Source organism: Halichoerus grypus, chromosome 13, assembly GCF_964656455.1.
Source record: "Halichoerus grypus chromosome 13, mHalGry1.hap1.1, whole genome shotgun sequence".
Classification (NCBI taxonomy): domain Eukaryota; kingdom Metazoa; phylum Chordata; class Mammalia; order Carnivora; family Phocidae; genus Halichoerus; species Halichoerus grypus.
In genome coordinates this window covers 26,214,220-26,239,233 of record NC_135724.1, presented here as the reverse complement: position 1 = coordinate 26,239,233, position 25,014 = coordinate 26,214,220, and the positions used below count along the sequence as shown (strand labels likewise).

The 25,014-nt window shown below is 49.5% G+C and overlaps 1 long non-coding RNA gene across 1 annotated transcript in view; it reads left to right on the top strand.

Moving 5' to 3' along the window:
• LOC144379844 (uncharacterized) overlaps positions 1–25,014 on the top strand; it is a 185,412-nt gene that overhangs the window by 48,276 nt on the left and 112,122 nt on the right. The window contains exon 2 of the long non-coding RNA XR_013443317.1: positions 6,234–6,368. This is a non-coding gene — a long non-coding RNA (uncharacterized LOC144379844). The remainder of the gene's footprint in view (positions 1–6,233; positions 6,369–25,014) is intronic.

The window sequence follows — 25,014 nt, the reverse complement described above, 5'->3', positions numbered from 1 at the left end:
GAGGGGCTGGCAACTCTGTGTTAAAATCTTATCTCCTCCCCATAATTCCTGGTTGCCTATGGTCAGTAAAGGCCCTGCTCATCCATTTATCCATCCTGCTGAGAATGAGAATTATCCCAAGTTGCATCAGACTCTAATTTCAGTAAAAGAGTTGAGACTAAGACAAACAACGGGCCTCCACATTCAGGGATTTGTCTGAGTACTTGACTGTGGAGGATATTGCTGTAGGTCTTTAAGATTAATGGAGGGGGTGCTGATTTTCAGGACCTAATTTGGTGTGAATAGCCTCTTCAGACCCTGTTCTAAGCCAAGATTTGGTGGCTTCTTGTGAGGGCACAGAGAGGAATGGGAGTGGCCAGTGGAAGGGCAGGGGACTCACCCCAGGGACAGCTCTGACCACTGTTCACTCTTGCATGGCCACAGTGAATGACTGGGATGGATTTAATCTTTCCCATTGCCACGTTTCCAATCACACACCAGACTTCCTGGTCTGAGTGCCTTGAATTGGTTATGGGTTGCTGAGCTATTGATCGCTTCAGCCCCCTGGGCAGCCGGGATCCCCAGATAGCATACCTCTGGCCTCAAGGACTGCCCACCAGCTCCATTTACCCCAGCGTGCTTCACAAATCACCTCATGTTCTGTCTGCCTTGACTTGAAAAAGCTGAGGAGGCTCTGTCTTGTACTACACTCATATGACCCCAAACATAACGTAGCTCTACCTGGAGTCCAGAGACCAGGGCCCCAGTCCTGGCTCAGTATCTCAGACCATCATATTTCTCATCCATATTATGTGAATGGCCTCCAAAAATCCATGCAAATTCCTGATGCTGGTGGTAAGGATATATATTTAGTGTTTCTGCTTCAAATGTAATATGAACTTCTATACTGAGTTGTACCTCTCTCAGCCACTATTCAACAAGCACTTTTGGGAGGGCTTTCTTGGGGATAGGTGTGATAGTCCCCAGGATGCAATGGTTAGCAAAACTCTAGTCTTGGTGCTTGCCTTCATGGAGCCCACCATCTAGCTCTTTCTAGCCTTATATCAGGAAATGAAAGACCTGCATTCACCCCCCACTGCCTCTCCACTTGTGAACTTGCCCCTGAAATGGGGGAAATAATGCAACCTTTCTGTGTGAAGGGCCAGAACCTCCTGACCTTGAGTTCAGTACTAAGAGTGCATGTGTCATGACGCTGCCTTTCTCCATCATCCCCACCCCCACCACACACACAGGCAGGTTAAGAGACAACAGTGTGAATCGTCGGAGGAAACCTCACCAAGGAGGCTGACTGTGTGTGAGTGAATCACCACGTCACTGGCGCTTGCTGTCTTGGTGACATCTGGTTGTGTTCTTGACACTTCTGCCATCACCTCAACTCTCCGCTTCCTGGTCGTCTGCTCTGTGTCACCGTCCAAGTACCTCCTTTCCCAATAGGGCCAAGGGCATCCCTCCGATAAGAAAGGAAGCATTTGTTTTCATCATCCGCTGTTCCAGCAAAGAAGCAGTTGTAAGCCTCTCTCTGGGGAGAACCGGGCTGCAAAATCTTTTGTTGAACGAAGCACCTTTCACGTGAAGAAACGGTGGCAAGATAAAATGACACGTTGCTAATGATGTATTTTATGGACTACCATCTGTCTCCGGAAAGGTCAGAGAAAAATGGCAGCTTGGTTGCAGGTGATTGGGTGGCGGTGGTGGTTGGGGGGACAAATGGTTCTCATCGGAACATGACAAGGAGCCTCGGTGACATCATATAAATGCCCTAATTGGGAAGTGGTCAATCGAGCGGACTTGACTTCTGAATTTGATGTGTCAATAAACAAGCTCAAGGTGAGATGCTGGATCAATACCGCAGGACAAGAACCATCCGGCAAATTTACTGCAAAGTAATTGGGTGCAAAATGACTCAACTCAACCTTCACACTGCTGAAAAGCAAACAAACGGTTGGCCTACCGGCAAGCGTTTATACGTGTCAGCAGCCGCTTGAGCGCTCGCTGCCTGCTAATGGGTCTGGGGAAAGGGAGCCCCCGAAAGGGAGCGAAAACCACATACGCTTTGTGCAGATGCTGATTCCAGCGTAAGCATGCTCACAGTTGGGGAGTATGAACTAGATGCTTCTACCAGGACTATATTGTCTTTCATCTCATATGATAATAGTTATAATTATTATTATAGACCCATTTTTTACTCCAAGTTGCAAAATATATGAGACACAGAGGAAATCTATATCTGTATCTATAGATCCGTATCTATAGCTACACGCCTATACCTGTCTCTATATTCGAAATATCTGTATCATCTACTGTTGGCGGTAGCTTGTTCTTTCCATCTCTGGATATAAGGAAAAGGGAATAAAGATTCTCAGTTGTGTTAACTTCAGGGTGTCCTGGCCTGGAGGTGGGTGGAGGGAGTAAGGAGGGTGCATCCAGTCCTGACCCAGTGGTGGGAAAGGTGTTCTGTCCTAGAAGCTTCCTGTTGCACCATCCGGGCGTGAAGACCTCTGAGCAGGTTGGGTGGGAGTGTCCTGGAACTGGCTCATACCAGCTCACAAGAGCTGACTGTTAAATATTCAGGAATTTTACAAGCCGGTTGTTTAACCACTGGTGGTCTGGAGTCGGCCATATTCACACCACCATCAGCAATGCTCTATGTCAGGTCCCAGGGGTCATTTTCTAGCACAGCCCTGGGAGGAGGGTAGGTCCTGGATGTCTGGGATCCAGCCAAGGAAGGGTGAGTCCAGGGCTGGGCTGTACGCTCTGAGGCTGGCCTCACTGCTGGGTAATCACATTTTGGTCTGGGAGGTCTTGGGTGAGACAGGGGGGCAGCTGAAGACAGAGGAGAGCTGACAACTAAGGAAGAGATACCATCCACATTTTAATCACCTTTTCTTCGAGTGGCCCAGTTGGGGAGGACTGATGGGGATGGTAAAAGGAGCAGGTTGGGTGAGGGCCTTTTTTCTGGATCATAGCTGGTACCTTTTTGCTCTACCTTCACATCGTGGAAGGGGTGAGGGATGGCTCTGGAACATCTTTCATCAGGACACTAATCCCATTCAGAAGGGCTCCACTCTCATGACCTGATCATCTCCCAAAGGCCTGACTTCCTAATACCATTCATCTTGGGGTAAATTTTGGTTGGGGGGAGCACAAACATTCAGATCATGGGAGTTTCCCAAACCCCTGGAGTGCCCTGTCTATAGCTCTAGCCCCTCTTCTACCTGAGGCTTCTTCATTTCCCATCTTCTCACAACCCAACAGCCAAAGGGTTTACCCCGGCACACTCAGGGGGGCCTCAGGGGCCCTGCTCCTGTGTTAGGCCAGCTTCGGTCAAGATGGGTCAGAGTCCTACCTTGTCGACAGCACTCGGCGGTTGTATTTGAGGAGTCAGGGGACATCATCTATACCACTGAGCTCTACTGGGTGCACTTCCCTGGGGGTAGAAAGTACAAGGTGCTGATTTACCACTACCAAACCACTGGGAGGGATGGGGGCCACTACTGGAGGTGAGCAGAGTCTCCAGGGTGTGAGAAGACAGGAGACCTGAGCTCCCTGGAGAGGGGCTGGTGGGTCAGTGCCCACAGCTGACAGGATAGGTTCCAGCCAGATCACTGATGTTGTGTGGCCTGAGACAAGACACTGAACACTCTCTGGGCCTCGGTTGCCCCATCTGTGAAATGGATAGAACAAGCCAATTTATAGAAGATGCTTAAAACAATATCTGGCTCTTATGTGGTGAGCTTTTGAGACAGCTCTGGTACCTCTCCCATTCCACGCGAGCCTCACAGCAACTGTGTGAGAGTCTTTCATTGCCAATACCCTCATTTTTAGGATAAAGAGGCCAAGGCTGTGAGGTGTGTTCACCTGCCTATGGTCTCATGGCCCATCAGAGCTGGAACCATCTGGAACCCAGCTGCTCCCTCTTTGTCCAGAATGTTCTCCACCATTCTGCTTGCTTGCAGGTGCCAGGGAGGTATGAGGGGAGGATGCAGGCTTGGGAGAAAGTAGGCCCATCCAGAGAAGGAGGGCAGGGGGACTAGAGGAGGTGGTCTAAGGCAGAGGCACAGTGAAAGGGCAGCAGGAGAATTCGAGGCTGCCTTACAGGGAGGGGGATGTGGTCTGCTGCGGGTAGAGACGGGAGGGTAGCAAGATAGGCAAAACTAACTTCATTTTGCCAAATGTAACCTGATCTGTGAATGCTCTATCAATATGGGGGCAGAACTTTAATTCTGCCCACTTAAGGTAGTCTCTCCTGGTTTTAAATGTAGTCACTTTGGGGTAAAAACTAGTAGGTTCATGATTCTTCCCTTTCTCCTTTCCCTTCCCTTTTCCCTGAATGGGAAAGTGGTGGCAGTGTGTGTGTGTGTGTGTGTGTGTGTGTGTGTGTGTGGTTTGTCCTGACACTGGGAAAGGGGCAGGTCTGAACAGGTCCTCTGGTCTCGTCCTTGGCTGAACTGTGGTCTGTCTCATGGAATCTTGGGATCTCAGACAGCACCTGCTACAAGGACCATGGACCCCTGTGTCCTGTGGTCACAAGGCCCAGGCAGGCTGAGCTGTGTCTCCCTCATCACTTTGGGTCCCCTGGCCTTCCCTCAGCCTTCCACACTGGTCTGGTGGAGCTTAGCACACATGTGCATATAAACCCCTCCCCCAACACTCACTGCTGTGGGTGCCCTGAGGCCCCGCAGCCCAGATACCCCTCCAGCCTTTGTTACCTGCACATGTAGGTACCAGGTGCAGTGACACAGGCTCGACGGCTCCTGCCCCACACTGCAGGATGCCAGGGAGCTCAGCCTTCCGTGGTCTCTACCATCCAGCCTGCTCCCCCCACATTCAGTACCTGTTCGGGTGCTGGGCTCCTTCTCAGGGACTTCGAGCCATTGTCAGGCTCCCCACTTCCTCCCTCTGCCTGCTGCTCAGCTTTCTCCCTGTGGCTGAGAACTGCCATGAGCTGTGTTCTTAACCCTAACCCCCTACTGAGTTCCTTGTGTGACCTTTGGGTATCAAGTCCTCCAGCCCCTTGGAGAGTTCAGACCTCAAGTCAGGCTTTTGGCCTAAAAAGGCTTCTGTCTTGATTAAGCTTCTAATTCCTTAAAATAAAATACTTTCAAGACTAGTATTCCTTCAGTGAGTTAAAAAACAATTCATTCTGCAGCTCCATTGACTTCTTTGCTCTAAGCTGGTCCTGTCCCCCTGATTTTCCAGACTGGAGATACCCAGGGGCAAGAGAGACAAATGGGGAAAAGTAAAAGCCACTTATTTTCTCGAAACATTATCCCTCAGCTCACGCCAATTGCTTAGTACAGGGCCTGGCACTTATTTGGTAAGGACTCAGTAATTGTTAGCTGTTACTATTATACTGTTATTATTAATTATTATTTTATATTGTTGTGCTTATAGTATGTCAGAGTAAGAGAGAAGCTAAGAGACGATTATAATCATGCAGTATGGACACACGCAGGGAGCCAGGGAGCTGGCTGAGAGTTTTGCAGGCTTGGGGAAGGCTTCTGGAAAGAAGTGTGCATGGACAATGAAGCTTCTCTGGCCAGCCTCCCCCTGCCCCCCGCCACATGCTTCACGTCAGCCTCGCTCAACTCTTCAATCCCAGAGTCACTGGGATCTCTGCTGTTCCTTGTCCTCTCCGTGTTGGAAGCACTCTTTTCCCTACTGCTGTCCCCTCCCCTGGCTTTAGCCTCCATATTGACTGCAGACTCAGGAGAGACCCTGCTCCAGGAACCCCCAGCTCAGCAGGTTTGAGTCCCGATCCACAGAACGCTTAAGGCAGTAAGTGCTGGTCATTTTGAACCACTAAGTTGTGGGTTAATTTATTACACAGCGGTAGATAACTGATACATTTCCACATTCTCCCTTGACTAGGAGGCCCATTACTATTTTAGCACAAGTTTTTGGACCCAAGAGATAATTCCAGAAATGAGAGGCAGGGGTTTGCGGTGACAAATAGCCAAAGGAAGGAGCCAGGAAATGCGGAGTCCTGGTGTGGTTCTGTCATCCTTGTGCTGGGCGCCTTGGGCCCAGATTCTTTCCCTCTCTGGACCCCAGTCTCTTTATTTTTGGGTGAGAGGTTGACCTAGACAATCTCTAAGGTGATTTCCAGCTTTACCATTTGGTGAAGGTTTGTGAAAATGCTTTCTGACAGACCCTGAGTTTGTAGATCAGCAGGAACTAAATTTCATGACTGGGCATGCTTAGGACATGTCTCCTGTATGTCTCTTCCTCAGGCTACCTGCAAGGCCCACGGGGACCGGCCTGGTCTGCACATTTGGCCCTGATTGTGGCAAGAGAACCAGTCAGAAGAGGCACTGGGCCCTTCCGGGTGATTTCTGGTCTCAGAGACCTCAGACCCTGCCTACCAGGTAGGAATATTCCGCATGCTCCCTGGCTCCGTCCTGGTCCCAGGCCTCGGGTATCCTGGGATCATTAATCACACTCGTTATTTTCTTCTCTGAGTTACGAGGATTACCCACTTGTCAGGGTTATGCCGTGACAATTCCCTTCACCAGCCCCCCTTGGCCTGAAGCCTGCGGCCAGCCAAGCTCTCTCCCACGTCAGGTGGTACCATGGCCACGTTGTTCTCCCATCCCCAACTTTGAGGTCAGGATTTTGGCAAGCAGGGGAGGGGCTGACAGAGGTGGAAGGCAGTGCAAGGTTGAAGGGTCCTGCGTGAACAACCACCGGGCCCCTCCACTCCTGCTAGAGGAGACTCTTACCAGTGTAACAGGGGTAGGGTGGCCGAATGAAGCAGAAACCCCATGACTGCGTCTTAAATGAAGAGAGTTTTGTTTTGTTTCCCCCAAATAAGAAATAGAGCAGTGGCTAGAATCAGTCAGTGGCTCTCGGCCAGAGCACCAACCCTCTAAGTTAGGAAGAAAAAGATGTCCTCAGCAGGTGTCTGATTATGTCTCGTGGTCCAGACAGGGTCTCATGACTGCTAGCTGCTCGGGAGGCTGAGAAGGGCAAGCACTTGGAGGTTGGTTGCAAGTGAGGGAAACCTAGTTTAGACTAGGACAGGCCAAAGGGAGATTAATTGTCTCCTGTCCCCAAATGTCAGGGCGGCCAGGGAGTGGCTGGGCCTCCAGGATTGCTAGGGCTGGAACTCCAGAAGTCTGGGCCTCCACTTGCCCTCTCTGCAGGTTGGCTTTTGTCTCTCGGACGGCCTTCTTCCTCTAATCGACTGAAACACGGCCACCACTGTTTCTGCAATCACATGTCGCAGGTTGGCCTCCAGAGAGAGGTCGTTTGTCCCCGGTTCCGAATGGAAGGTGTCGGCGAGGTCTCTGGCTTGCTGGGTCCCCTGCCGGCCCCTGGACCGTTTGACCCGTGCAGGGGGGGTCAGAGGGGCTTGCGGTCAGAGGGCGCAGCTGGAGCTGGGGTGCAGTAGCAGCTCTCATGACAAGTGGGGGAGCCGAGGCTGTCCCCACACTAGGGCCACAAGAGAGCCCAGACGGCCTGGCGTCCAAGCCCCAGAGGAGTGAGGTCGCTTGGCCTCTGTCCCACAGCAATGTGGGGCAAGGCAGGAGGCTAAAAGCCCGGCTTCCTGACTGCTGGTTGACTGTGCTTCAGGCTTTCTCAACCTCGGCCCCAGTGCGGGGAGGCGCTGGGTCCCCCTCCACTGGCCGCCGCCGCGCACTGTGGGAGGTTTGGTCCGGGTGCGGCTGTCGGCTGACCACGTGTGTTTTCTGCCTGAAATGAGCTGCTCATCTTTCTGGGCTTCAGTTTCTTCAACTGGTGATGGCAGTAGCTGTCTGCCTACTTCAAGAAGTGCTCGCAACAATCTACACGGAAGGTTTGAAAATATTAGCTATGAGAATCCTTTGCAAAGCCCGAAGTATGATAGCAACGAACGACATTGTTTGACAGCAACCCTTGACTCCACGTCCAGGCAAAGGGCAGGGGATGAGCGTGTGTGTGAGGGGACGAGAGTGGGTGAGTCTGAGCGTGGGGGTGGGAGAGTGTGTGTGTCTGAGCCTGAGTGCGTATAACCACTTCTCCCGGAGGAATAGTGGGAAGCTCTGTGTTCATGCGGTGAAGATTTCTGGGTGGGGTGGGCTCAGTTCCAGCCTCCTCTCACTAATCCGCAGTGGAACAATTCGTGGTCTCAGACCCAACCTTCCAAAAAGATGCAGAGCCTCAAGGGCGCTGGAATAAAGGAAGGCCATTGGCAGCTTCTCCTCCATCAGGACCCCTGGCATCTTGGCCTCCACTGGCCTCTGACTTCCTCAACCTCCAAATGAGGTCATTTGTCAAAAAACTCAACCAACCAACCAGCTGTCAACCAACAGGGGCGTTGTGCTTTAGAGCATGATGTACAACAATGGTCTCACTAGGGGCAGTTATGTCCCTCTCCCCGAGACATAGAGGACATCCCCATCTCCCCCCTCGCTCAAACGGCAGGGCCAGGTCAGCCCTAGGACCTCCCTCACCTGGGTTGTGGGTGGATACAGACCCTGTGATGGCCACGCCCAGGGCCCTTTCTGGGGAGGGGCGTCAGTTCACATAGAGACTGCCGCCTGTGTCGGGGACCAGGCCAGGTCCCCAGGAGGAGGCCCATCAGGAACTGATCTCCCAAACCCTCCACAGCATAGAGCTGGCTCTGCGTGACATTCTGGAGGCATCGGCAAAGGACTGGGGGCCAGAGACCGCTTCCTGGAGGATATGGTGTTTGACCAGGGCCTTGGAAGGCTGAGTGATGATAGCGAGCAGACCAGCAAGGGACACCAGCCTCTGGGTGCCCTACCATGACACGGCTGCACGGTCCTCCCTGGGGGCCCTCCAGGGACCCTCCCTGTGACTGCTCTACCCTGACGGAGCTGTGAGAAAAACCAGGATTCTAAGAACATCTGCTGAGAATCGAGGGAAAACACAGAGCATCGGAAGACACAAGCTGTTCTCATCCCTGTTCTAGAGGAGGGAGACGAGTGGCCTTTGTTGCATGTCACATACTTACCCCACTTTCTGTTGAAGGGAATTTTATAAGAGCTAGGAGAGTGCCCAGCCCAGAGGAGGGGCTCACAGGAAAAAAAGCCATGGCTTCTACTATAATTAATATACAAAACACAATAGACAATTTTAAAACTCTGTAATCACGAGTTAAGTAGAATATATTAAGTTGACTATAGGGGAATTCATGTGCTTTACTGGGATTAAGTCAGTGTTACAGTGTTGTTTATCCTGGAAGGCTTCCTGGAGGAGGCAAGGAGGAAGGTATTCATTCCAGTGGGAAGAGCCCCAGTGTAAGGCAGGGTAAATTCTATCTGCCGGACAGCCCTCCTCGTGTGGCTCACAAAGCTTGCCGCGAGCATTTCTCAAGAACCTGCGTTGCTAGCAGCACCCTTCTGGGCTCTGCAGGAGGTGGCTGTGGGCTGATTTGCCCTGGGAGCTTTCCCTGCGGCCATTACCTGTGACTACATTTCTTCAGGAAAAGGCAACCTCCCTGGCAATTTCATTTCTGCTCCAGTTTGTGTTTTCACACAAGATTGAGTTTCCATCCACCTTCAAGTGTCCTTCCCCTTTCCCATTTCACGCTCCTGTCCCTAAATAATGTTTGCATTTCCTATTAATAGGACTGTCTTGATTGTGGCCGGTCCAGGTGACCTACTTTCCCCAGTTTTTTATTCCAGAAATGGCGCTGCCTGATTCTCTCAGCACCGTCTACTATTCAGCCATTCATTCCACATGCGGTGATGGAGCTCCTGCTGTTCAGAGATTGAAAAAAAAGTGTAGAATATAATCCCGGGCACCAGTGGCTGAGAGTCTAGTCGGGAAGTCAAGACAGGCAATGTAGCACTTCTTGAGTGCGGGAGTGGTGCTGCCCATGTGCGCATGCCCTCTGCTCAGACAAGGGTGAGAGCCCAGGGCTGGGCCAACTCTGGAACGCCTCAGGAGGAGGTAGGAGCTTGGTGAGTTGTAGTATTTTTCCAGGGAGCAGTTCCTACAGGAGTGAGCTTTCTTGCTTCCAGTTCATAATTTCTTAATTCTCCAAAGGATTCTCCAAGGCAAGGGCCCAAGAAAGAGTTCATTAGCTGGCGTGCCAGCCACTTATGCTTCCAGCCTTGTTGCCCAAGGCAGGTGGATCTCCAATCTCTCCCTGTGCATCTGCCCTTTTGATTTGGGTCGCACGTGCCCTCCTGGCTGTCCTCCCACACCAGACTCATTCTCACCTCCATGCCTTTGTTTATACAATCCCTCTACGTGGAATATCTTTCCTCTTTTCTCCATCACTATAGTAGATTTTTTAAAACAATTCACTTCCTTTCCACCCACCCCTGCCTCCTACACGCGCACACACACACACACACGCACACGCACACACGCACTGCCCTGCCCTGTTGAAGTTGGGCGTGGCTGTGTTAAACCCCTCTTTGATGATGGGTTTGGCCATGTCACTTGCTTTGGCCAATGGGATGTTAGCAGATATGACATCAACATGCCCTCTTGTGCTTCTGCTGAGAAGAACACACCCCACCTTGCCTGCTCCTTCCTGCAAGGACCATAAAATCACATGCACACTTGGACCTGACCTGCAGCTTGGAGCTAAGCCCAGCAAAGCTGAGACTGGATCAATACCCTGGAGTAACATGGGTGAGAGTGAATGATTATTGCTTTGAGCCACTGACTTTTGGGATGGTGTGTTATGCAGCATTAACATGGTAGTAGGTGACTCATATAACCATCAGTGAGGGAGTTCCTGTTTTCCCAGAACTTTAAGACCCCAAACTGCTTCTTTCAGGAAGTATTCCCAGATTGACCATGCCTACAACTCTGCTCATCTATTCCATGGCACCCTGGCTCCCTTTGACTCCCTTTCTGTTACCCTCTGAGGGTATTCTCTTGCTATTTCCTGTATGTGCTTCCTGCCTTTGTAACTGTGCTGTGAGCTCGAAGAGGCTGGATTGAGGCTAATATGTCTGTGTCACTTTAGGAGCCATGTACTAGAAGGCTCCCAGGGCTACCCAATGCTTAAAGAAAAGTACGTGGTAGTTCTGACATCCTCGGGGTTTTTCACCAGGGACTGGCCTAGATGCCAATGTCATTAAACCATTTGGTATCTAGCCCATGTTTCTAGAATGTCCAGGGACATTTCGGTGCAAGCTGGATCCCACAGGTGTGGCATCTGGGGCCAGTCAGGAGTGCACCTGCACATTTGGCCTGCTGACTTCCCTGGCCACCTGAGTTTCAGCGAAACTATTTCCTCTGCTGGACTCACTCCCAGGAAATGCCATGTACCTGAGTTAGGGCTCTAAGCCCATCTTTATGGGCGTGGGGATAATAACCATTTCCTGGACGATAAAGCTGTGGGTATTCTCTGAGGAGGCTGGTGTCCAAAAAACATTCATCCATTTCATTGACGCAATTTTGAAGTTAGAGACAACTTCCTCTCTTAGCACATCCCTGCGTGGCCCCACTGCTCCCTTTGCCCACTCCTGCCAGCACACCTTCCTTGCTTGCCAGAGGTCTCCTCGGCCTGCCTGGCCCAACCCTAGGCCTCTTTCTCTGAGAAGCCTTCTTATCCTCAGGCAGAATTCATTTTTCCTTCTCCTAGGCCTTGATTTATTCTTCTTTTTGGACATGCAAAATTATATTTTACATATATGCATAAACATCCTTGACCTCCTCTAGACTGTGAGCTCCTCCAGGGGAGGATCCCCTCAGGCCCTACTGTATTTCCCTGGTAGAAGGAGGTGCTCAGTGACTGTTTATTGGGCTGAGTTGAATTGCCATATCCCTCACTCTCCAGGCCTCCTGTCCCCATGCTGCCCTGGTCCTCCAAATCCTGTGTGGTCTGGTTCTCCTTGGCTTTTTCTCCAACTGGCCCTTTGCTTCTGAGTTTTTCTTTTTCATCCAAACTGCTTGTCACATGCCCTACTGTCTCCAAGCCTTACTAAATGACTGCCAAGCCTTACTAAATGAAAGCATAGCTTCAGGTTTACGGTTATTACTTAATATGTCTCCTTAATGCTTTAACACAAAGGTAAAAGTTTCCAGTCCCAAATAACACTGATGGAGGAGAGATCAGGGGGGAAGGGGAGAGCTTGAAGGATATCACAAAGGGGCCTCGGCCACACTCCATGCTCAATTTCATACCAGTTAGCCTTTAAAGACAAAGTAAATCCTTTGTACCAAAATGGCCTCAGGTGCCCTCATCAGAGCTTTGGAAACACATCCCCCAACATATTGGTGGGTGCCCAGCCTAGCCAACACTCCTGTTCAGCATCCAACATCCTCCAAGGCCCTCCACCCATGGCCAGGGAACAGGGGAGGAGGGAGAAGGAACCAGAAGGAAATCAACCACTCCTCCCTCCTTCCCACTTTCTTTCACAAATATTCACATGCTCCCTGTTAGGTGCAAAGCCCCATGGTATAGAATGCTGAATGTAGTGGAGAGACCCTTAGACAAGGCTATTGCCTCCATTAAGAATTTGGCTTAGCTGCACACAATGGAAAACCCAAGAGACTGTGAGGTAAATGAGGGGGAGTTTATGAGAGAAATCCAAAAGTGGCATTGTCAGGCTGGTATGATGGCTCTGTCTCCCAGTCATCAAGGAGCCAATACCTTTCTGATTTCTGGCCCACCATCTTTAGCTCATGACTTATATCCTCAAGGTGGCTTCATTCCAAGATGGCCACTAGAAGTCCAGCTATCAGATGTTCATTCCAGGCAGCAAGATGAGGAAGGGACAAGGGCCAAGGAGTGCACCTTCCACTTGACACATGGGCCAGGTTGATATGAGTAAAGGGAAAAGGCCCTTAGGGGGATTCCTGGGGGCAAAGATAGGAGTAGGCACTTGATGGTGACATCTTGAGTAAGAAGGTAAAACCAACAGAGGGACTCCATAAGAGGCTTTGAAGATTTGAGGACAGCAGAAACTCAATCCTTGTGTTGCACAAACACCTATATACACCCAACTTATGAAACTTTGTAAATGGTGGAAGAGGCTAAAAATATAGTTTCCCAGAGGGTTGAGATGAATCCTGGAGGAGAGAATTCTTGAGAGTCATGAAGGGATGCTGGTTGTCAAGGAGATAACCATTCCTTCCTTTGGTGCCCAGATCAGAGGCAGCCTCCAGGCTGAGGCTGGCTTTCTTCTGTCCTCGGGGGCTGACTGTTGTGACAGGGATGTGAGGGAAGGCTGCAGAGAAGCCAGCTATTTTCGGATAAAGGTAGATCTCTGGGGCTGACTTGGAATGGTGGAACACAAGGACTAGAAGGGAGCCTAGTCCATTAGGGAATTCTTTCTTTTCTAGATGATGAAACGAGACCAGAGGTCAAACATATTGTCTCAGCTCACCCAACTGAGAGAGTGGTGGAACAAGGACTAGAACTCGGGTCTTCAGGTTTCCCAGAATTGTGTGAAAACCCTTCTAAAAATGGTGGAGGGGTGAATTGGCCCCACGGGACATAAGGGAGTGGTTAGAAGGAAGGCATGAGGTCAGCCTATGTCAGATACCCAGTCTCTGGTCAGCATCATCCCCAGGGCATGGCTGTTTGTGCACCTTCTGGTGTCTTCCAATGCAGTTGAGGTTTGCCCCAGGCACTAGAGAAGGAGGACACCCCCTTGCTGGACATTTTAATATCTCTTTCTTCTGCCTTTCTCTTGGCTCTCCCTCCTGAGCACCATCCCCCCTCCTTCTGCCTCCATCATACTGAATCACCAGGGTGTGAAATATAATAAAGCATTGTACCGTTCAATCTGTCGGCTATTCCTTAAAGGTGTACTCCAGGTAAATATCCCCTTGGCCTGTGAAAAATGAGCTTACCTGCAACAAATGACTTTGATGAACCTCAGGAGCCGGCCCTCTATCATTCTTTTCCAATTGGCTTCCCCAGCCAAGCATGGTTTCCCTGCACAAATTTGTCTTGCTGAAGGAAGAGTTTCTCTAATTCACTTCCCTCCCAATGCCCCAGCTTGCCTGCCTAGGCATCCCTTTATCCAGCCACCACTCTCAGAGATGTCTTTCTTCTGGAAGCCAGGGAGCTCTATGCAGTCATCAAATGCTTCACTAAGTTGATCAAAATCAGAATCCAAATTAATCAGACCTTCCACGAGCACTGACCGGATGGGGCAGACTGAGAGCAGACTCCATCTGGATTTGTGAAATTGGTGTAGCCTGTGCTTCAGCACTTTCTAGACCTGTCGTCCGTGCCTCAGCATCCTCACCTGTGAAGTGGGGACAGGTAATACCTGATCTTCCTCCAATTCAGGGTTGTCTGAATATCGAACAGATTTTTCCATGTGAAAATGCTTTGAAAAGCATATATCACTACACACATACAAGGCTTACCTTGATTATTGTGGACCTAAACTCCTTAAGGGATGAAAGGAAAGTTTGTTCATCTATTCAGCAAAGATTTACTGAGCGCCTACTATGTGCTAGGCATTGTGTGAGGCACTGGGGGTAGTTTAGGGAATAAAAGGGACACAATTCCTGCTTCCATGGCGTTTAACTGTGTTTCCTTTCAATCTAGTTGGGAACCAACTATGGGACAAAAGGGTGTATCTATATATGGGTAAACTAAATCACGTACCTTAAAATATGTTTCCATTACCTGAGTACCCACTATGCTATAGTTTATTTAATTTCAGAACAACTGTACAAGCTAAGTATCTTTACAGCAGAGGGGCTGGAGGCTTGAAGAAGGAAAGAATTGGCCTGAGGTCAGGAGGCAGAGCCAGGATGGAGGCTGGGGCGGTCGGACTCCCCTGCACTCCTCCTCACACGCCTCTCAGCCATGAGGCTGCACACATCGAACTTGCTCTGGGAGTTCCAGGGGCTCATAGTGCTCCTGTGGCCATGTGGTCGCAAGAAAAACCTCAAAGAAGTGGCCTCCCAGTTGGCTTCACAGGAAAGGAGGAATCAGCATGGTGGGCAAGGAAGACATTGCTGATAGTGGGGGAGTCGGGAGTGTGGAAGTCATGCAGGTCTCAGGGAGACTGGTCATGAAGGCCACGTGGGACAGTGAGGTCGGATGGAGCCAGATTATGGAGAGGCTCAGAGTGAAGGCTTAGGGCCCATTCCTGACCAGACAGGGAAGGTGGAAGGCATCTTGTTAAAATAAGAAGTGGACCTTCTCCCTGCCTGAAAGTTTCATTTCAGAGCTTTCTACACAGAAAGCATAGCCTGTCACTATCTGAGTGATGCTGGGTAATTAACGTCCTCCCTCTGGGCCTCAGTTTCCCCAGATGTCAGAGGAAGAGGTTGGAAGAGGGTGGTGCTCAGGCTCCTCGTAGCTGTGAGATGCCTTGATTCTGTGATTCCATAATGAACTCAAAAGCACGTAAATATGCAGATCACAGCCATGTACCTGCGAGGGCTTTTCCCCTTCTCCGCTGTTGTAATTTTAGATAAGTGCCAAATGCCTCTTTATTCTCAAATATAAAAACATCGAGAAGATTAAGCCACAGCCTGTCTCATAATAATCTGGGCATCCAATTCCAGCTTTCTGATGAAGCCACCACTGTTATAAGAAAATTGGAAAGTTTAATATTTGCAAAAACAAATAATCCTCTCCCACCACCTTGAACGAAGCTGAATGTTTTTGGTGACTTAGTATCTCTCTTCTCAGGTTCTTGATCCATGGAGCTTTATTTTGGGACATCAGCAATTTCTGGAAACACGTTGTGTTACAGTCCTCATTCGGGTCTAGTCTCTCCTTTGAAGGTCAGAATCAGGAGACAGATCTGTGACATCTATAAAAGGCTGAGTCCCCAAGGTCAAACCTCAAAAAGGACTCCTATAGCTCAGATTAGTTACAAAATGAATTGGAGGCACCTTGATGGGCCACATGTGCAAAATGATGATTGGTGGTGGTGATGCTGATGATCAAGCATATTTAGAGCCTGCTCTGTGCCAGGCAGGGTCCTAAGGACTTCACTTGCATTAATTTGTTAATTCTCCTGACAGCTCTCTAAGGTGAGTGCGATTATCAACCTCATTTTGCAGAGGAGGAGACAAACTGAGGAACAGAGAGGTCAAAAAATTTGCCTGAGGCCACACAGCTAGTCAGAGATGCTGTTGGAATCTGAATCTGGCAGTGTGGTTCCAGAACACTGTTCCCCCCATGATGTTCCACTCTCTTGAGCGAGGATTCTGGCTACTGGTCTCCGGAACCATTTCCCACCTCTTGTCCTCATTCACCTTCTATGGCTTTTCCTTCATTCTTCAAGCAGAACTACATCACACAATAAGCAGAGTGACTTTCTCATCTGGCTTCAGAATGATAGACCCCCCCCAATTCCACTACTGTGGGGCACCCACTTGTGCCAGGTGCTAGGGATGGGAGATGAAGCCAGGCTTCTCCCCAGAGATTTCATGTTCCATCAAGGGAGTCAAGAGGCAAGAGCTGGGGGCACACTAGGCCCAGGTAGGAGTGACATCCTTTGTGGAGGCAGTACGGGATGGGGGACTCCTCTCATCTACTCTTTCCTTCTTGCTACAAGGATTCCTCTAGCTTGTCAGACTAAGTGCATGCTCTCTTGTTCCCAACTGCCAACCCCACTGCCTTCTTCCGTCTTGACCCCCAGGCCCCTCTTCTTGGTGGCCTTCTCTACTTCTCCTTTCCTTCTGTGGTCAGTGGCCATTGCTGACCTGCCCTGACATTCCAGTGCTCAGTACCAGGGTGGCTATGGCTGGACCCTCATCCTGGCGTCACCAGATGGATAAAACTAAACTAGGAAATCTGAGCTGATGTGGGTGTGTTAGTCTGGATTCTCCAGAGAAAGAAGCAACAGGATGTACAAATATTATAGAAGGAGATTTATTATCAGAAATTGTTTCATGTGATTATCGAGGCTGACAAATCCCAAGATGTGCAGTGGGCAAGCTGGGGACCCCAAAGAGCTCTTGATGTAGTTCCAGTCTGAGCCCGAAGGCCTGAGGACCAGGGGAGTCAAAGGTGTTTTCAGTTCTAGTCTGAAAGCTGGCAGGCTTGGGACTCAAGAAGTGCTGAAGGTTCAACCTGAGTTCAAAGGCCTGAAGAAAACCAGTGTTCTAGCTCAGGCAATAAGCCAGGAAGAGTTCCCTCTTTCTCAGCCTTTTTGTTCTATGCAGGTCTTCAAATGATCGGATGAGGTCCACCCATGTTGGGGAGAGCAATCTGCTTTACTCAGTCCACTGATTCAAATGCTGATCTTACCCGGAAACACCCTTGCGGATGCATCCAGAATAACGTTTGACCAAATGTCTGACCACCTGATGGCTCGGTCCAGTTGATATAAAGTTAATCATTACAGTGGGCACCTGATGTGTGGAGGTGGAGCCTCCAAGTGTCCTAGGCCACTTCTGTTGGAGTGGAGGATCCCGTGACCGTGGAAGAGGCAGGAGAGCAGAGTGGTGAAGGCATGGGCTCTGGAGTTGGGACTGCCTGACTTTGTACCCAGCCTCTGCACTTGTTTTAAGTGTGATCAGGGACTAGTAACCTCTCTGTGTCTTAGTATCCTCATCCCCAAAATGGGGTTGATAATTTAACTACCTTTAAGACTATTACCTATTACCTATAATTACCTGTAAGACTATTGTAAATATTAAATGAGCTCATACATACAAAGCATCGAGAACAATGCCCCATAAATATGAACTACTATTACCCTGGGCTTCTAGACTGGGGTCCCACAGGGTATCTGGCTGATCTGATGGGGCACCGTCAGTCCCTGGGTGGTCCACCCTTCGGGGGGTTGCATGAGCAATAGGCATTACTCACTACCACCCATGTGGCTTTCCTGGTGCAGGGGCAAGGAAATTGGGCAAGGGATTCAGGAGGCCCATTTCAACCCAAACTCTGTTCTCTCCCCTGTCCAGCTGGAAAACTTCAGGACTCTCTCATGTTCTCAAAGAACTTTTGTCACTGGGAACAGAAATAGGGAATGGAGCCTGCTGCATGCTGGGGAGGGGACACTGGTCTCCCAGGAAGGAGGGGAGGTGGGACTTCTGGAATGAAATGTTGGCAAGCTGTGACTGCCACAGATCTTAAGCTGCATCTTCCAGTCTGGCAGTGATGTGGCTGATTTCCTCTCCGGTGGGCTCAGCGCTTCTGAATCATCTGTCTGGGAAAAGGAATATTATTTATTGACCTGTAAACTCTCATCAGGAGTCACTTCCTAAGTAAGGCAGAGGACTGGGGCCAAATCCTCTCAAAGGAGTCGCCCAAAGGAGCTTATATATCCTTGATGATGCTGCCCCCATCTCACAGATAAAGAAACTGAGACCAAGACGGGGGTGGGAGGAAGAAGCGGAAACTAATAATTGGCCACAGGACTCCCCACAGCCCTCCAGGATTGACGTTATCACCTGGTTTTACCAGTGAAGAGCTAATGAGAGGGCGAGTATACCACAGTTGGGCTAATAGGGTCACTGGGAAAAGGGACTGAGTGGGAGGAGGAGGAACCTGCTTCAGAACCTTGGGGGATGAGCTTCCGTCTAAGGAGCAAACAGACAAGGAGTTGCTAGTAGAGGAAGGGGAACAGAAGGGTGTGGAGAGGGGGGACACGAACTCAAAGGCTGGGCACCGATAGGAAGCCAAGGAGACCAAAGTTTGGAGAAGCGAGGAGTTTGGATCATAATGGGGGTTGAGGAGCGTGAAGGCTGAGGGAAGTCCTGGGGGTTTGGGGGTGCGAGTGGCAGTGCCAGTGACAGCACTTTTCTTATTGGGGAGGGGGGCACCCGGATGGCAAGGTACTGCGATCTGATAGAAGCAGAGAAATTCTGGGCAGTGAGAGATTTTCCCTGGTCAGGAAGGAGTGATTCAGGGTATCAGAATGAGGGAGAAGGGTGCTGGGAAAGGCATTTCCCCAAACAGGAGCCCCCACTGAGCATGCTTGAGGACCATAGCAATAATGAGGGCAGCAGCTACCATTATACGGGACATCTCTATTCTAAGCAGTTTAAATGGGAGCATCTCGTTTCATTCCCAAACAGTACGAAGCAGGTGCTATTATTATTCCAATTTTCAGGCATGCAAATTGAGGCACCAAGAAGAAAAGTGCCCCGCCTAGCTAGTAAGTGGTAGGGGAGGGATTCCAATCCATGCAGTCTGACCCTGCAGAAGGAGGACGAGCCACTAGGGAGGGGAGATCACAGACCCTGGAGCTGGGGATGATTGATCTAGTAATGGTCTGGAAGAGATGGGAAGGCATGGGATCAATAGTCCAGGTGGAGGGGTGCACCTTGGCAAAGTAAGAAAATACGTCTTCTTTTGAGACAGGACGGGGGCTGAAAGGATGGATGATAATGATGCCGAGAGTCTCTGAGGCAGAGGGAAGAAGTCAAGGCAGTTCACACTAGATGACCTTGATCTTCCCCGGGAAGTAGGTAGCAACCTACACAGCAAAGCTGGTCTTCTTTCTCACCCACTTCCTTTTTCCCTTCCCTGCCCACCCCCCTCTTGCTTTCACAAAGGCATCCCGGGTTGTATTCTCACACCTAAGTTGGGCATTTATGTGTAAATGAGGGATCAGGCTGTCGTGAATAGCGAGGGAAAGGGAAATAAGTTAAAACAGATTGCCCAAGGAGGGATTCTGGGAGTTCACGAAGAAAGTGGAAGTGTGAAGGAATTGAAGAGGTGAGTACTGTTCTGATTTTATTTAGAGGACCACTAAGGGGGAATGCAAATTTTGGTGGGGGCATTCCAGTTTAGCTGCAGTGCTCCCAAGAAGGAGGGAAACATAGAAATTTGGAGTCTGTGAGTTTGGGGTCTGGAGTTAAGGATGACTCTTGCGGTGGATGGATTGGAAAGCAGAGATTTTTCTTTAACTTAGCTTTTAAAAAATTAAATTAATGCATGCTAATAATAGAAACTTAGAAAGTACAAAAATGTATGGAAAGGCCAGAAGAATCTCTCCATCTCAGAAAATCATTGTTATGATTTCGGGTTTTTTCCTTCAATTGTTTTCTGTATGCATTGAACAAATTTTGAAAACCCACCATATTGTGGTTTTACTGTAGAATTGTATTGCAGGCATTTTCCCATGTCATTAAAACCTCCATTAAACGTACTTTTAAGTTTTTAAACATAGAGAATGGGCAATTAAAATTATTGGTAGTTAATTTAGTTGTATGGTTCGTAAGTGTAAATATGCTTTTTACTTGCTGGAGAGCAATCCTTCATATGAATGCTCTGCAGTGATTTGGCTGTTCCCTGGTGCTGGGCTGGTAGGTTGTTTCTGGTCATTTGCTCCAGTGTTAATACTCCGAGGGACATCTCTGTGCACAAACCTTTGTTTGCAGTTCGACTATTTCTTTAGGATAGGGTCTTAGAAGCAAAATAACGGAGATGAAGGGTATGAATATTTTAACGATTGTTTCTAGAAGGTTTGCTTATCTGTTTACACCTCATCCACAGGGGCAGGCAGAGAATATAAATCTTGGGAGTGTCCAAACTCTGGAAGGTTGGGATCAGGAAGGACAGCACGAGCATACTGATTTGGGCTCTGAACTTGGAGGCTGTCTGTTTGTTGCTCTGCTCTGTGGCCGTCTGTTTGTTGCTCTGCTCTGTGTGTGAGTGGCCCTCAATCAGTTGTTCTTGGCTTAAGGCTAGAGACCCATGGTGAGTCTTGCCCCAGAGAGACACAAGGCCAGGGGCGCTGGGGCTGTGTCTGAAAGTGCCAGATGCAGGGGGGATGGAGAAAGCAATACTTGCCCCTAAAAATATAATGTATCATCTGATCTGCAGTCCTCTTTCTTCCATAGTCATAATCTTTTTGAAAGTCTAGTGAATGTGACAAGTCTCTTCCTGGACACACACACACACACACGCACACACGCACACACGCACGTGCACACGGACACTGGTGCTTTCTTCAATTTCAAGGGCTTCACTGATCCACGAGGTCTCAGGCTTGATGAACACGAGGTTAACCTCTGCTTTCAAGACCATTAGCAGTTCTGGCCTTCTTTCCAGATAGTTTATCACTTTGGGGACCCCTCTCTGTGCTAAAATTTTCAAGCCACATTGAGGATAACCATAATGGTCAGAGTTTGCCCTTTTCAGACAAACCCCCTGTATCAATAGCTCCTTAATGTATATTAAGGAGGAAAAATTCTTTCTAATTCTCAGTATTAGGGGTTAGGCAAGGTGTCTAGACCACTTGACAAATTGGGGGAGAGTGCATAGAAGAGAAAATACACACATATCCACACATATATTTTCCCAGATACACACATACTCTTACACACCTACACACATTCTCATGCATATTACTCTCTCCTACCTACACACATACTCTCTCTCCTACACACCCACAGACACACATATGTATTTCCACATACAGATGCACTCTGGCACACATACACACACTCACACATCACTCTGTATGCACATATTCTTAGACACACTCACATACACGTGTATTTCTCAGATACACACAGAATTTCACACACACACATCACTCTGTCATAAGTACACACACATACATACACGCTTTCACACATACACACCCATACCCTCACATATTTCTTCCCAGACACGAACACACTTTCCTCCTCACGCCCCACCTAGTCCTCCATGGCCTCTGGCTCAGCCCTGGGACTTCTCTTCCCTCCTTCACTTGGTCTTGGCCTAGATTCCCCACCCCCCCACCTCTTTTCCTCCCACCCAATGGTAAATATACCCTCCTGAGTTCGAGTGAATATAAAAGAAGCACAGGAGGAAAGTGGTAGATAAATTTAACAAGCATTAAAGTTAATATATAATTTAAATATGTATAAAATTATTCCACGCATCGATTAGAAAATGGGCTGTTGACCGTTTCAAGGCAACAATCGATTTCGGAGTTCACAGGTCAGGTCAAGTTTCTTTCTAATGATCTGCAAAAGAAGCCGCATTAGGGAGATAATGAACTCCACGGGCTTACAGATGTGATCTATGGCCGGGTGGCCGTGGGGCCGCCCAGTGGCGGCCGGGGCCGGCTGCAGACCCAGTTCTCCTGTGGGCCAGGGTAAAAGCTTGGCTGGGCTACAGCCCGTGATGTAATCAAGGCATCTCTGGGATGACTTGCCTTGTTTTTAGAGGCCGTGCAGTTGCCGAAGCTCTTGGTCATCAATGGGAACAGTGGTGGAACGCCGTGTATGTGGTTTGTGTGGAGAGCTTCCCCTTTTCTGGGAAGTGGAGATGGGCCTGGCCAGCACTGTTCATCACCCAGCCTGGCTGGGGCCAGGGGGTTTGGGGGAGGGTGCAGATGGTGGGGATGTGACCTCACTGCTGGTCTGTTCCGGGGCTCAGGCCACAGCTTGTCAACAAATGGGGATCCCCCACATCACTGGGTGATTCTACAGCTGGGGCTAAAGGACATTTTCCAGGGTCCCTTTTTAAAACTGAGAGGTACTAAGGTTTGGGGAGAGGGGTATGGAGGCAATGGGATGGGACAAATGGCCCCGAGACAACGTGAATTCCAATCCCCCTTTGACACCAGGAGGGCACGGGGACCAGCCTGGCTCCTGACTTAACTCAAACAGGAACTCAGCTCTGCCGTCTCATAGTTGCTGCCTCATGACCAAATGGCCAGTGGACTCTGAAGGCAAGAGACACTGGATCCCAGAGCTCCCATCTTCATCTTGAGAGGAATTTGCTCTTAAAAGGCCTTGAGATCTTTTGATGTAATGTGATGCTCTTAAAGATGTCTGCCCAACTCACTACACCCGAGTTGGTCCAGCCTCCCTATTATCTGAAGGACAATGAAGGTGTGCCTACCCTCCAAAATAGCTCTCAGGAGGGCTTGTTCTTGATGCCCTGACATTCCACCATCATTTTATTAAGCATCATATTCTTTTTCTTTTAAGATGTAAATCTGCCCTGCAGGTCACTGGCTTACTGGTCCAGAGTAGGTGATAAGTGGTCCTGAGAGGGAGGGACAGACAAAGAAGTGGAGAAGCCACAGGCTGTCTGTCTTTTATGCCGAGGTGTGGACAGGGCTGCTGTGTGACCTTGAGGGTCTGCTGAGGGTTTGCACTGGCCATGGGCCTCTGGGGACGCTTTCCTGGGAACTAGTGAAGGAAGGGGAAGGGAGGTGTGAGAGAGGAGGAGAGGAAAAGAAGGGTCATGTAGGAGAAGAGTCACCCCCAAATTGTCTTGGCCACTTTCTCCATGCATTTGCACTTGCTGTTCCTTGGTCCTTCCTGCTGCTCCATTCCGGCTCTGTCGGTCTATCACACTTCTTCCTTCCGATCTCCTCTCTGCTGGAGAAGTGTTCCTGAGCATCCCTCTCTTCAGCGGTGAATGGTCTCTTCTCTTCACCCCCACGGAGCCATGTGCCTGGATGTACATGATCAGTGGACACAGTGGGAAGTTTTTTCCACTCTGTGCTTGACCGAGAGCTCTCTGAAAGCAAGAGCCTGTCTTTTTCACCTTGGCATCCCTGGCATGCTCAGTAAATGGCATCCCCCAAGGTTGATGCTCCCCAAATGATTACTGAACTGAACACAGGCAGACAGCCTGCTGCTGGAGTTCCTTCCATTCCGTGGATGTCTAGCCAAGCCTGGAGTGAGCAGATCATACTTAAGGAGGCCAGAATTGAGGGCCATTCCTAAGCGGGAGGGAGGGAAGAAGCTGGGGGTATTTCTGGGGGGCCGGGCCTGGGCTAAATGACAGGATTTGCTCCCCATCCCTCTACAAGCATTAAAAAAAAATGGAACGAGGCTATAAACACCAAGGCAAGTTTTGTGGGGAAAAGAGCACAGAAGGGCAGCCAATGGTGTGTGAGACAGGAGGGGCCATCTCTCCTGTTCTGTCCTGATGTTGGCAGCAAGGGTGGCAGGGTTAAGTTGTCTTAGTGTCTAGGAGACCCCAGATTTCTCCCCTGCTCCACTTGGCAAACCTCTTTCCTGCACCCTCCACCCTTTTCTTTCTTGAGTCTCTGCCCTGCTTTGGGCCCCAGAGAACTTGGAATTTCAGGCTCCTACACTGAGGGGCAGCTGTAACCCTGGAATGCACGCCTAGTTCAATCCTCACAGGACAGAACCAAGCAGCGTCTGGAGGGGTGTGGAGCGAGGGCACAGGAAAGCTTGCAATGATCCTGGAAACCAGCACCCCATGATGGCCATCTGGAAAGAGTTGCTAATAAATGTGTGATATCGGGACACCATGGGGGTATTTATGGTAGAAGTTCTGCTGAGAATGGCACCTTTGCTCCAGTCTCCCTCCCAAGCTCACCATCCCCCTGTTGAGTGTGCCCCATGTGCTTGGCTGTCGGGGGAGAGGGGCCATGTGCTAAATGATGCCCATGCATGTGCCTGAGCAACGTTGGGGAAGGGAATTCAGATCATTTTTGGTCGTCGTCATAGGACGTGTAAAGAACAACCACACAAACAGGTTTGTAACAACCTTCTTCTTCCCCCATTAATCTCGTGAAGTGGAGGAAAGGAGAGAGCTGGGTTCGCGCAGCAATGTGTGTACATTACTGAATTAACCAGGCATATAATTAGCGCTCAGGTGCTCAGCAGAGGAAGAACTGCTCACGATTAGTCAAATTTAGCTTTAATGCCCTGAAGTTAGGGAAGCTGTCGCGCTGCCCGGCGCAGGGAGCTGCCTCATCACCCACAATCCCCAGGATCTGCTCTCTACCCAACCCCACCCCCACGCTCGTGGAATCTGATGTCTGGGGCATTTGCAGATGTTTATGGAAATTTATGTATCTCTTCTGAGTGCTGTAAATCATGTTCTGACAAGGGAAGTCTGTGATCCTGGTGCTTGGATATCAAGGAGCCTGTGGGAGCGGGTTTGGGGAACAGTTGACCTTCCCTTCTATTTCAGAATCTTACATGAACTAGAGAGAGAATAATGCTGTTATTAATTAAATGTCAGCGGGCCCTTGGTTATGAAGCCATCTTTGTAGTCTGTGTGGGCAATTTGTCCACCAGCTAAGACCATGTTACAACAAAGTGTTTTGTTGCAAAAAGAGATGCATGAGGTCTGAGATCACAAAGGTAGCTTGGAGATCGTCAGGACTCACTCCTTCATTTTGTAGGTGGAGAAACTGAGGCCTAGGGTGGGAATCTGTTTGTTTAAGATCATGA